We start from the raw sequence: 14,992 nt of genomic DNA, 5'->3' as shown, positions 1-14,992 counted from the left end.
ATTGCCAACCAGATCCATTAAGTAAGTCATAAAAAATTATGATTTTTTCTTTGGGCTTATCATAGTATGGTTGCCATTGGCTTGACATTTTATGCAATTCAATTTGCCTATTCGTGGGAATGGGATGGCCCTAAGTATGGTTTGGTGGCATTGAATCAAGAGCCATCGTGAAAGAGAGGCACCAAGATACAATCCATTTGAGTAAAATTTGCACTTGAACTATTTTGATTGGTCAGCAGTCCTTAGGCATACCATGTGGGTGGACCTTGAATCCATTGATAAGAGCTAGATTAGAATATTATGCTTTGGTAAGTGGGTTTTTAATGGCAATCACGTATGACTTGTGTGGTCATCTCCTTCCTGTGACCCTTATTCTGAGTTAGATGAGGACATTAGGAGCTCTAAGGTTCTATTTGTCGATCATTTAATGGGTTTTAAACACTTTAGATGGAGGGCACATTAGTGCATTTCTTTTCGTACACTTTTGGTTATTTTTTTAGGGGGTTGACTACATTTGGGATTTTCCCTCTTTTTCCTTATATGTAGGTAGCCTTCCCTTCCACTTTCATTATCCATTATCTATCATTGATCCTTTGTGATCAACCAGCCCTCCTCATTATCTCATCCCCCTACTATCATCTGGCATCCACACTGATGTGCATAGCTGCGTGTTGCGGTTGACTATTGTAGCATTGTACCTTTAGCCATTGGAGTCACATTGTTCATTCTCTCCCCTATGTTCTCTCTTTGTCTCCTTTTTCTCTCCGTGTTTACTTTCCTCTTTCCATTATGCATTCTCACATGGTATCAAAGGCACGTTGGTGGGTAAAAATGAGTGACCATCTAGGACTCTTGTCTCGTGGGTCAATTGTCGGAAGGCCTCGAGCCTTTGTTTACTCGAGATCGCAAGCACGGAAGAAAGCAACACTCAAAGAACTCAAAACGATTTGATTCACAATTTTTTTTTACCCAAATTCAAATTTGTCCAGCTACTCAATGTTCGGAACAAATTCTAAACACAATTCAGAGATGTGCTCGCTCCAAGTCTTTGACTTTAGTGCCCTTTTCATGGTAGTCCATTGCAATCACACAATTATAGTGCTTCATCTTGAAGCTTTTTGATTGCAACAACTCTTGAATCATTCAAATCTGTTTAATTCCCCATAAGTGCCATGACAATGTTTGGACTTCCATGTTTCTGAAGTTCCTTGTCCCAAAGGTTGCAGGAAATCCTCTCGCAACTGTTCGAAAACTAGTGCCATTGTGGTTTCCATGGAGAGGATTGTGTGGCATGGTCATCTACTTCCACCTTCAATTTGCTCCTTTGGTCAATGCCATATCTAATGACTTTGTCAACGGTGTGGACTGCAGCTCCCAACACAATGTCGATCCTCTTCTCATCTTTTGTTTGCCTCTGAAATTTTGGGCCAACACCGGACGTTTGTGCCTTTAGTCATGAAATTCCCATGATCGTTGCCATTTAGAATTCCCACAATCCAATCTGCAGGTACTCATGCAGTTCCACGACACGGCCACACAAGATGATGGTAGCTTATCTTCTCGGCATTAGACTACCAGTGAACACTCTAACGACTTGCCCTCAATGAGATGTAGTGGAAGATGATAGCTCGACTGTGAAGAGGGAACTACAATTCGGACTTGAATATTCTCCTTGGCCCAGGGCTTCTTCTCCTTAGATTCAACTTTCGGTTTAGACATGCTGGTTGTTGGTCTTGATGTAGACAATATTTAAAACTAAAACTGTAGTAAAATACAAGTCTTATTAATGATTAACAAAGAACGAAAACCAAGAGTCGTATCCCTTTGAGGAACGACACTCTATGTACAGACATGATGCCGATTAATGATTAATTTTGTGTGATGCGTATCAGAGAGTCGTCTTCTGTATTTTTACTGTGCATAATTCTGTTATATTGTTGAGGGTATTTCGTCTTCATGGTATCAGATTGAAGCAACACCCTCTGTTGTAACGCCCTCACTGATTCTGCTGCGGTCTTCTTCTGCGGATTGATTCGGACTCTCTGCAGTTACGATGGCAGCAGCGGCTTCAACGAGTGGTTCCTCACTTTCTAAATTTTATCACATCGAAAAATTGTCTGGCCCTAATTATCTTCCCTGGAGCCTCCGCCTCAAGATGCTTCTGGAAAAAGCAGGACATTGGGGAGTCGTCAACGGCACTGAACCGGATCCCTCGACCATTCAACCTACTTCCGGCCAACCAGCACCCTCACAGGCCGATATTGATGCTTGGCGAAAGAAGGATCTAGAAGCCCGAACAGAGATAATACTACATCTTGGTGATCGACAGGTTCAGTTGGTTCGTCAAATCGAAACTGCACATGGCATGTGGGAGCTCCTTAAGCAGCAATATCAACGGACAAATGTCGTGTCCCGGGTCCTTCTTCATCGCCAACTTAATGAAATCCTGCTCAAAAATTACTCTACGACGGAGGCCTTCCTTGATGCATGGCAGCAAGCCAATGATAATCTACTCTTATCAGGGCTTCAATTGCCACCCGACATCCAAGTGACGACTCTACTTGCGGCCTTGCCCGAAACATGGCAATCTTTTATTACAACCCATTCCAGTAATCCGTCATTGACAGTGAATGAACTTGCTGCCCTTATTCGACAAGAGGATCAATTACGAAGCAAATCAGCTTTGCCCTCCATGTTGGGCTCTCAAGCAATGCTTGCAGGAGGGGTGCGTCGGTCTTCTCAAGGCCGTTCCCGCTATAGTACTCAGCGGCACTCCTCTACTACTTTTCAACCTGCTTCGAACTACCCGTCTGGTGGTCAGTTCCCTAGTTTTGGGTCTCGTGGTCGCTCCTCAATGGGTCAACATGGAGCACGCTTTGCAAACTCACGAGGACGTGGGTCTTCTTATAATTCATCCATTCCAATCTGTAACTACTGTCACCGACGGGGTCATGTTGAACGTGATTGTTGTACTAAGCGACGGGCTCATGGTGGTTTTCCTCGCACACGACATCAAGCGAATTTGGCAACTTCAGATATTGACATGCTAGATGAGGATGGCTCCCCTCTCCAACTCTTTACGGCGACAGCCGCCTATACATCTTCAGAGGACCCAACCATGTGGTATCTTGATACAGGAGCTACCCACAACATGACTGGTAATCTCTCTTGGCTACAGGATTATGTTCCTCTCCATCATCGCATGGATGTGCGGCTTGGCGACGATGGACTTTACACAGCTAAAGGCATTGGTATGGTGCATCTACAATTACCCACCGGAGAAATCACATCAATTCAACGTGTATACTACATCCCGGGATTAGCTAAAAATCTTCTCTCAGTTAGTGAACTGACACAAAATGGATCATCCATTGAATTTTTTCATGGTCATTGCATCATTAAGGCGGTCACTCCTCAAGGCGTTCCTCTTCGAGTGATATGTCCTCAGCAAGGTCGCCTTTATCCTCTTGGTGTAAGTTCTTTACATGCAGCTCCCCAAATGCACGCATCTGCGGCCATTGAAGACCCAACGATTTCAACTCTACGATGGCATTATCGCTTGGGACATCCTCATGTTCAAGCAATGAAGACTCTTCAGACGCATCATATGGTTGATGGCTTTAGTGACCCTGTTACTCCGGTGGATATTTGCGAGGCTTGTATCTTTGGGAAGCTGACAAGAGCAAAGTTCTCTAAATCTCGTACACGGACTACTCAACTTATTGAGTTGGTTCATTCCGATCTTTGTGGCCCGATGCCCACCACATCTCTTACGGGTCATGATTATTTCCTTACCTTTATTGATGATTACTCCAAGTATGCAGTGGTTTATTTTCTTAAACAGAAATCTGCGGTGTTTACATATTTCAAACACTATCTACATATGGTCGAACGTCAGCTTCCTTACAAACTCAAAGCTATCCGAACTGATAATGGAGGCGAGTATGTCTCCAATGAGTTTGCCGAATTTTGCCGCACTTTGGGAATCCTTCATCAGTTTACCGTCCCTTATACACCTCAACAAAACGGTGTGGCCGAACGCAAGAATCGCACCTTAATGAATTCCGCTCGTGCCATGCTTCAAGTTGCTGGAGTGCCCCTTTCTTATTGGGAAGAAGCCGTTGCCACGGCATGTTATTTACAAAACCAGTTACCTAGCCGCACCCTTCCCAATGTCACACCCTACGAGCGTTGGTATGGTTCTAAACCTAATCTCTCGGACTTGCGGATTTTTGGCACTCCAAGTTACTCATTAATTCCCTCAGACAAACGGAATAAACTCTCTTCACGGGCTGAGAGGTGTACATTTGTGGGATATGGGGATCGCTTTGGTGTAAAAGGTTATCGGTTATATAATCCTGGCACTCGCACCTTTGTCTTTAGTAGAGATGTTTTATTTTATGAGGACCCGCTACTATCCAACGCTCCTTCCCCAGAAAACTCTTCTTCACCTGCTGCACCCATTTCAGATCAGCCTCCAAATTATTTAACTACTGAGTGGTGGACTTCCCCAGCGACTGTGACTCCGGCCCCACCTCCCCCTCTTCCACCTGGCGGCGTTCTTCCAATACTTCCCAACAATCCCGTTCCTCCCGTGGTTCCTCCCACTCCGGTCAGTACCCCGGCTCGTGTGACGGGGACCTCTAGCTCTCGTGCTGCTGTTCCACGAGTTAAACGTGCGCTCCAACCTTCTTCTTTTACTCGCGTTGATTATACGCGGACTCAAACCCCGCCTAACTTGCCTGATAGCCCTTCTGGACGCCCTGCTACTCCCACCGGCGCCTCTTCTTCAATGCCCGTTTCTGTTTTGGCGCGTCCCTCTGGTGTCTCTGCGGATGCCTCTTCTCCTTCTTCATTGTCCTCTTCTGAGACCCAGCCACACCCTCCTACGGCCTTATCAGATGAGCTTCCACCTGGTGAATCTTCGGCCTCTCATCTTCGTCAACGGACTCCTCGCTTTCGTAGTCTGGCAGACATCATGGCTCTTAATAATACTGCTAGTGGTACACCTGTCACTACCACCCTTTCACAAGGCTTTGAGGTCCCTTTCTTGGAAGGCATTGTACCTATGTCTGAGGTGCTTCAGTCCCCTGAGGCTGATGCTTGGTGGTCTGCAATGGAGGATGAGATGAGATCTCTTCGTGCCAACTGTACCTGGGTTCTTCAATCTCTCCCTTCTGGTCGCCGCGCCATCACTTGTAAATGGGTGCTTCGTCGGAAATATGCTGCAGATGGTTCAGTGGCACGCTACAAAGCTCGTTTGGTCGCCCGTGGCTTCTCCCAGGAATATGGCATTGATTACACTGAAACCTTTTCCCCGACTCTTCGTCTTTCAACCTTCAGGACCTTGTTGCCTGTTGGCGCGGCTTGTGACATGGAGATGCATCAGATGGACGTGCAAACGGCTTTCCTCAATGGTTTTCTTGATGAGGAGATCTTCATGGAGCAGCCTCCCTATTTTGTACATCCTTTGTACCCCACACAGGTCTGTCTTCTGAAGCGGTCCATTTATGGTTTAAAGCAATCCCCCCGTCTTTGGAATACTCGGTTTAATGCCTTCATGGAGCGCGCTGGGTTTACTCGGCTGGTCACTGATGTGTCGGTCTATCACCGTCACACTGCTGGTGCAATGTTGCTCTTGGCTCTTTATGTGGATGACATTCTTCTATTGGCCACCTCTCTGGATCAACTGGCTGCTGTTAAGAAAGAATTAACCGCTGCATTTCGCATGACCGATGGGGGGGAAGTGAGTTATCTTCTCGGCATGCAAATCCAGCGTCACAGGCCTACCAGAACTTTACATCTTACTCAGCAAAAGTATGCTGAAGACATTCTCACTAAATACAATATCAGGCGAACTTCCAATAGCCTTACTCCCCTACCTCAGAACTGTAAATTTCTTCAGGAAGGTCGCTCAACAACAACAAAATGGGTGAAGACACAATCATCCACACAATATCGTCAGATATTGGGGAACATTAGATATTTAGTGAGCTGTACACGTCCAGATTTGGCATTCTCTGCAGGACTTCTTTCTCGATATATGCATAATCCTCAAGATAGGCACATTGTTGCAGCACGGAGGTTACTTCAATACATACTGAGCACAAAATCTTTAGGGATCACATATGGAGGATTGAACAAGCAGGATCTTAATCTGGAAGGCTACTGTGATGCTGATTGGGCATCCGATTTAGAAACACGGCTCTCAACTGGAGCTTACATATTTCTCATAGCAGGAGGTGCCGTCTCATGGAGAAGCAAAAGACAAACAACTGTCTCTCTGTCTAGTTGTGAAGCAGAGTATAAGGCTGCATGTGATGCAGCCAAAGAGGCTATTTGGCTGGGAAATCTTCTGAAAGAAATGGGCTTGAAAGTTCAACTGCCATATTGTATATGGTCCGATAGTACTGCAGCTATCAATGCGTCTAAGAAGGCCAAGCAATCTGAGAAGCTAAAGCATCTTGATATCCAACACCACTTCGTTCGACAACAAGTGGAGAAAGGCGTAATCAAACTAGATTACGTGTCTACTAGAGATAATGCAGCAGACTCCTTAACAAAGTCATTATCAAGTGAAAAGCTTGAAAAATGCAACAAGCTTGCTGGACTCGAAAGAATCTAAAATCTTTAAAAAAATTGCAGTTTTGTTTTATGGGGGGGTGTAGACAATATTTAAAACTAAAACTGCAGTAAAATACAAGTCTTATTAATGATTAACAAAGAACGAAAACCAAGAGTCGTATCCCTTTGAGGAACGACACTCTATGTACAGACATGATGCCGATTAATGATTAATTTTGTGTGATGCGTATCAGAGAGTCGTCTTCTGTATTTTTACTGTGCATAATTCTGTTATATTGTTGAGGGTATTTCGTCTTCACTTGATGGCCATGGCTATGGTGGTCGGCACTCCTTAAGATAGGCCTAAATGTTCTCTCTCAAGGTCTCCTCAAGCTCAATAGGGCTTCTCGCTATTAATCTAAATCACACTCAATATGACGTTGTCTTGCTAATGTTATGCAAGAGGGATGACGATGACTGTTCAGGCTTTGTTCCTAGTTGGCTATGAAAAATCACGTCCTAGTGTTATTTCTGGGAACACAAGGCAATATTGAAAGCTATTTGTGAGGATTTTGGGGAAATCCTGATGGCGCTATTTGAAGGAAGCATTGCAATCACATGCATGTTCAATTACAAGCTGAGCTTCGACCATGGAGAAAGCAACTCAGGTTTTGCCTCCATGGTGCAGTGATTCCAATAGCATATTGCAAGCGCCTGCCCTCAAGTTGATTCCCCAACCCATGATGTTGCCAGCGATTTGAACCCCAACTTTAGCTTTTGACGAGAATTACGACATGTTAGAGGCTTTCGATGTTTCCTCGAAATAGTCATTCCCCCCCTCATGATGATGATGCTGGATATCGACCTTTGGAATTGACGCTAGACAAGAGGCTATAAAAAAAACTACTACACTAGAACCCGTCGCCTAGAATTGAGGTTTTGCTCTTGAAATCCACTTGTTTTTTTTGTGAGCAGCAAGGCGTTCCAATCCCAGGGATGGCCTAGCCGTCATTTGCCTCATCCATCTAGGCTATGATTAGACAAAGATACGGATGTTATTCTCATGGGTGCAACCGCAGTTCATTGTGCTCAAGGGAACCCGTGGTCACCAAGTAGACATGGATCACCTATATAACTACTCAAACCCATGCTTGCACAAGTTTTTTTAGTATGACAACATATGAAACAACATTTGGAGAGATGCCATCCTACTACATTTGTAAAAACTGGCTTAAAGCTTCCTTGTCAAGCCCATGTTAAGCATATCTAGCAATGGATGCAATCCATGCAATCACATCTAGATCTAGCAGGCCATCAAACACATTCCCTGCTTGATCAAATGTCTTACTTTTAAAGTACATATCAACCAATGCATTACCTACATAGACCTCTCTTTCCAATCCTCTTTTTGAAGCTACAAGCCTGTGAGCTGCATTTCTTTGAAACACATCAATGCTTCTTCACAAAAAAACTTGTTTAGCATATGTTATGATTAATGCATTCCACAAACTTTCAATTTTCATATGAATCCTATCAGACACTTTGTTGTGCTTCTACAAGCAATCCGCATTTACCATACATGTCCCACAAGTATATTGCCAACCAAAGTAGCTCTTTCCAAACCCCATTTCATTGTTTCAACACATAAAAGATAGCATGTCACTAAATCTTTTGTAACACCAACAACTTTTAAGCACAAAAGAAAAGTGACAAAATCAAGACACTCCAAAGTGGCTTCGCAATGGTGGATGTGCAGCGTCACGACATCGGGGACATGATGTTGCATGGGGTCAAGTGGGGTAAAACATGCAAATATCATTTTTTTGTCTTTCTAACACCTACCTGTAGCATGAGTCGGGTTGATAGATGGAAATCCCAAGTGGTACCATGCATGTTTGACATATGGTTGATATTTCAGTTTTGAGACATGCGCCTCATACAAAAAGAGGTATCCTCATACAGGGAACGTGTTTTTGCTTCCAATTTTGAGTCCATAAGTTGAATTTTACATGGTAGGGGGTATGTTTTCCATCTAGAAACTAAGGGGTAGCAAGGGGTAGCTTGCTAAAATAGGGAAAAAAGGCAAAAACGTGAGGAGTTTTTTTTTAAAGAAAAGAGAGGGAGAGGGGTTCTACACAAGACAATTAGCATATGAGAGAGAGAGAGAGAGAGAGAGAGAGAGAGAGAGAGAGAGAGAGAAGGGAAAATATTATGCTCAAAAGAAGAGCATGTTTTTAGAAGAAAGAAGCCATGCAACTGAAGTTATTGAAGTTGTGGAGCATGATGGCAATATATTAAAGATGGGGCTATTGAAGCCAATTGGCTTATGTGAGTTCTTAGTTTTCAGATGATGGCAGTAAGGTTCTTCCTTTTGTCTTGTTTTCTTCTACTGCTGTGTGGGGCACAGAGCATGTAGATTTGTTCTGATGTATGGATATGAGTGAGAGATAGTAGAGGGTTATTCTTCATCATGTTGAGAGTGATGTATGTTAGTTGTTTGCATGAGGTTTCCCATCAGGAGAGAAGAATGGAAGTAAAGGATCTCTACATCTAAAGCTGGGCATGTGGAAGAGAATATGTATTATGGGCAGGTGTTGAATGCACAGACTCGAGTTAGTGGAAACTCGAAAGGATTTGTAGCCAGAAAAATGATGAATTAGAGCTCATAACATTTGAAGCTCTATAACTCTTCATCAATGCAAGATATGCCGAGATGTATTTGCTGTTATGCTGAAATGATAATCTAAAATCAAAGAAAGTGTCCCCCATTTGCAAGTTTGTGCTTCTTGGAGCAGAGAATTTATGTCTTTAATGTATAGAGTAGTAGTGTATTTCTACAATGCTCTATAAGGCAATTTCTATGCTGCATGAGGTAACAAGTGAATTCAATAGCATCTACACCATCAACTTGGTTTCCCATGAAAGTGATCATTATTATCCATTGCTATATCAGTATAAAATCAATTTTGTTGTAGTAATGGAATGTCTACAACAATGAAATGCTTGTAGTAGCTGAATTGGCATGAAAATTTTCCGTATAAAGATTTGGTTACCTGCATGTTTGGTTTGTATTTATGTGTGCTCTAAGAAAAGAAGGACAGAAAGGATCTACAACTGATTCTACGGGCAGTTTTCACATGGGGTTGCCATTTCTAAAAAATAGGAGTTGTGTGAATCTGAAAGCTTGTGTTGTCAAAGTCGCAACCATGGTTGTTTTCGCATCAAAATCTCTTTAAAAATGGTAAATTCTGATTTTGAAGGTTTAAATTGCTTAAGTGTTGAGTTGAAGTCTCAGTGAGGAGTGAGTGATCAGGAATATTTGATCATGTGTTTAGTGGTGTTGTGTCTCGTGGGTCTTGTTGAGGGGAGATCCTCGATCTTTATCCTGTGGTGTTGTCTTGGGGGTTGTTAGATGTCAACTACCCGATTCACCTACCAATGTGCGGTAGTTGGAGATCTCAAAGTGGAGCATGTTGTCCATGACAAAACTTACCAAGCCAACATCAATGTAGATTTGCATTAAAAATAGGGACTTACTTTAGGCATTCTTGCAACCCCCAAATTGGCTATGTTTACAAGTTGAAGACCTATTTTCCTCTACATTTATTGCTTCCTTTCTCTACCCAGCATTGTGTGTTCCCTTTGACATCGAACACTCCCCATCTACCTTACCCCAGTCAATCTTCTTTTGTACAGTGGCATGATGGACCCTAATTATCCTAAGGACACCTCTTATTAGTCACCTTTATTCTAGTGGCAACATCTTCTTTGTTTTCTTGTAGGTATTTATTGAAGGACAGATATGGCCAATGTATATGCTATTGAGGATTGTATGGTTGACCATCATATTATTACTCTTTCTCATTATATTTTTCCAAGGCTCTAGCCCCCAGATTGGCATTGATGCCAACACTTGAGTAGGTGCCAGTTCTACCCTCTCTGCATTTGACAAGCTAGAACTACCCTCTATGGTCATGCCACATGGAGTGTCTCCTCGACGACTATGACCTTTGGGATTTTGTTATAATCCCTATACCCCCAACCTACTATGGATCCTTCTGATGGTATGACCACATATTTGGAAACTTTATGGGATTGGTTGAATTTCAAAGCCTACTCTTCTCTCCTTTTGAGTTGTACAAATTCTATGCTTGTGCATGTTAGACATATCCACACCACTGCAAAGAGTTGTAAGAGATTGGTATCTCTCTTCTAAATCCAAACATTTGGGCATCTCTTATCTCTTGAGTTGAAGCTATGATAGCTCTCCGTCTCGTAGATCCTATGATGAGATATCACATCCACAAGATGGAGGAGATTCGGGATGAGCTTTCATTCCTTAGTAGCTGTGACACTTCTCTCATTGATATATGATGTATTCTACACTAGTTTTATAATTTCTCATATCTCGGAGGCTCTCACTTGGGAGGGGCTATTTCCATTGGTACTTGAGTAGGATGCACATCATAGTGAGCTAGATTCTTAAAGAGCCCATGCACATGGCCACGCTTATGCGATTTTATCTACAAGTATAGAACAAGCCAAGAAAAAGAAAAGGAAGAGGAAGAAGTTGGAGTCATCTTTCAACTCTGATAGAGATTTTGTGGGGAAGTGTGGAGGGTATCCCACATGCCCTCATTCTAAGAAGACCTTGCACCTCAAGGAGGTGCTAGAGGATATACCCTCACCTTTATTCAGGAGTGAAGGGTGGATCTACATCTAAACCTTCTTCTACCTCTACTTCATCACCTACTAGTTCCACTAAGTCAATGTTTCCACACATTTATCATGTGGAGAAGCCTTCTTCAACTATCTCATCTTTTAAGTAGCCTTGGCTCTTTGATAGTGGTGGATCGAGTCCTATAACTCCCAAGGTGATTTGTTATGGGATCTCTATCTGTCAAAGGGTATTATTAGTGACATTTCTTTGGTGTCTATTAGTGGTATTGGCATCTTACCTCTATTGTCTAACCGTCCATTGAGCTCCACTTTTGAGGCCCTATAAATTCCAAACTTGGGTTTCCCTCTCCACTCAATTTATGGCCTTCCTCTTGAGACCCATTTGTCTTCACAGAACTGTCCATTTTTGTTGGGGATTCTTCTATCGAAACCACTTTTGTGACAAATTAGCCAAAGAGAGGTCTATCTATGCTCCATTCCCCTTCCTTTTGTGCAGAGTCCTCTAAGGCATCTTTCTATAGCTCCACCCATTCCCATTTGTGCTTCATCTATTCCACAGGTCCCATTCCATCTTGTACCTCCCATCTCTTTCAAAGGGGGACAATATTGGTGATGTAGCATGTGTGAATTTCCTAGCCCTTTGTGTTTTAAAGGGGGCTTCCTAGGAATGTGAGGAGTTTCTTTAGGGTTTCCAATCTACTTTGGGCCTTTCTTTTACGCAACTACCCCTTTTCTTCAAGCCACCATTGCCTTCCACTTGGACCCTAGTCCTTGGGTATTTCTATGCAGCTTATGCTTCCTTGTTAGATATGCTCAATGCCCCACCCCCGTAAGGTGCCACCAATGAATCATAGTACTCTAAGATGTAAGGTCCCGATTATGAGGAGAAGCCATGTGTGAGCTAGATCCAGACTTCTATAACAGATGAGATCTATGTGACTAGATGGAAAAAAGGTGAACTTTGTGGATCTAGTCTTTGGGTTAGATAGAGTACTTATGCTAATAACAAAATGAGGCACAATGCATTGAGTTACAAGGTGTGGGAGTTATCAAGGGCCCCTATTTTGGGGTCTAGGGCCTACAAAAGTGGCCCCTTGGCTAGGGGATCTCAGGGGGGACCAATGGCCCCCTTGATGGGGGTTTGGGGAAACTCCCATGGCCCCACGATAAATAGAATATTCCTTGAAATATTCCTTGGCCAATTAGAAAGGTTTATAATATGGACAGACACGCTGACTAGGCTACCTTCCCAATATATAAAAGGAATACCCCTCTAAAGCCATCCTCAATCTATCTAGTCAGTGTTCTTCCAACTACCCTAAGCTATTCACCTATCATCTATTTGGATCGCCATCTAAGCTTCACAATGGAAGCACACGGGTGGACAATGCGATCTTTGTATCAGTTCATTTGAAATTAAATGAATCTCTATTCTTCTCATATTTATTGTGTGTTCTCTACTCCTTGCTCAAATTCTGTCCACTATGTTGTGTAATTTCTACATGCCTTTTATACTTCCTTGTTATCGTCTCGTAGTTGGGTTAAAGGCTTGGCTCACCCATCCCCGAGTGGAGTTTTTTGGAGTTATCTATTCAAGGCCTCTCCATTTCCATTTCCCTTTGGCAGCCTTCTATTTGATAAGATGTGTATATGGAGAGGGAGTCTTGCTTGTTTGTTGCCTTTTTTCATCAACGGACTATATCAACACTAACGCTCTTCTTGTCACCCTTTGATCTGCATCTCCTATGGCCTTTCGCCACATCCAAGATCTAGGAGGGGGGAAATTAGTAGTCATGTGTGTCTTGTATAGTCATCTCCTACTTGTGAGGCCCAATCTAAGTTAGATGAGGAAATTAGGAGCTTTGACATTGTATTCATTTGTCATTTCATGTATTTTGGAAACTTTAGATGGAGGACACATTAGTGTATTTCTTTTTGTGTACTTTTGGCTATTTTTTTATGGGTTGGACTACATTTAGGGTTTTCCCTCTATTTCACCTATATATAGGCAGCATGCCCTCCCACTTTGATTATCCATTATCCATCATTTACCCTTTGTGATTAGCTAGCCCTCCTCATTCTCTCATCCCCTTGCTATTTTTGAGTGCCCACATTGAAAGGTAGAGTTGCATGTTGGGGCTAACTATTGCAGCCTTGTACCTTCAACCATTGCAACCAAATTATTCCTTCTCTATCCTATGTTCTCTCTTTGTCTCCTTTGTCTCTCCCTGCTCACTTTTCTCTTTCCATTGTGCACTCTCACAATTTTCCCATGCATGTAACACATCTTGGTTAACTATGCTTGCTCTAGCTCCTATACTAATAACTACTTGTCTTATGGAGTCACCCAAGGTTTTGAGCAAGAGGACAACATGATGCTTTGTTCCTTACCAAAAGATGTTTGCCCCCACATCTCCTAGAGTTGGAGAAGTTGAGAGGTTGGGTTTTAGGCCATGTGGTGATTGTGCACATTCTACTTGATCCATCCGATTTTCAAATGCTTGCCATGTGGTAGGACCTTCTTGCATCAAGATTCCGAGGAAAATCAAGACTTTTGTGGATGTAAGGGTGAGATAATCCCAGGTCTTATTTCTTGATACTAGAACTTCTGATACCCTACATCATGTGTAGTCAGATACTCTTAGTCCCATGAGTAAGAAGGTTCACTAATGGACTTGGGATTTTAGTAGAGGTAGGCATGTGCAACACATGAGAGAGGATGGGATGACTAATAGTCACCATAGCTATCTCGGTAGGTAGTTCCTCTTGCACTACTTTATTGATGTGGCCAATTGTTGCTCAAGATTGGGATACTCTCCCACTTTTATTGTAGCAAATTTCTCAATTTGGGATTTTTGTTGCACTTTTTGCACTTGCAATAGATATACTACATTGAAGGGTGGTTTGGCATTTTCTTTTCAGCTTAATGTCAATGTGCTTCTCCCATTTCTTAGTATTCTTTTTATCTAAAATCAATCCATTTAGCATTAGTGGTCTCTCAATGCCAATCCCACCTTTCTTGCTTTGTGCTCAAGTGATGGCTTTGACTAGAATTAGGATGAAATATTTGCCTTTAATCATCTTAACAATGAAGAGAATTAAGGGTTCCAAGGGTACAATTTCATTGCTACTATTGGCTTTTCCTCTAAGGAAATATTACTACATATGAGTGATTCCGCACTTAGAGCATCATTATCCACTCCATTCTCTTTATGTTGCTCTTATCTGTAAGGACAACATGAGGACACATGTCCTGATTGTCTATAGTTCAAGTAAGCTATTGTCTCTTGAAGTTGGAACAATCCACAACCTTATTCTCATCCCAACATCATAATTGGTATGGCTGATAATCCATCAAAATAAGATGCCCCTCTTTGTTATAGGCAAAAAAGGGGTTTGTGTGCTCCTCATCCTTTTATGATTCTTCAATAGAATAAACAAAAGAATCACTAGGAGGTGGATTAATAATCAAGTGTGGTGGTCTAGGGATTTCTGAGGGTTTGATTTCATCTCTCTACGCTATTTCTCTTTCATCCTAGGGAGCCGGTAAGACTAATGGTGGTGTTATTTGTGGTTATCTTGGATAGTTGAGGCCATGGTTGAATTATTAATAGCCAAAATTTAGATTGGTACCTAGAAGTCTTTGAGGAGCTCTACAATAAGAAACTTCATGCCCAAAGCATCTGTAGTTAATGCAATCATATGTTGCACAAAAATCCTTGATCACCCCATACATCATCATGAGTGC

The sequence above is a fragment of the Lygodium microphyllum genome, chromosome 2 (assembly GCF_053477565.2).
Source record: "Lygodium microphyllum isolate KBCC chromosome 2, Lygodium_microphyllum_v1.1.10, whole genome shotgun sequence".
Taxonomy (NCBI): domain Eukaryota; kingdom Viridiplantae; phylum Streptophyta; class Polypodiopsida; order Schizaeales; family Lygodiaceae; genus Lygodium; species Lygodium microphyllum.
The sequence above is the reverse complement of the archived record's forward strand: the minus strand, read 5'-3'. Positions refer to the sequence as shown.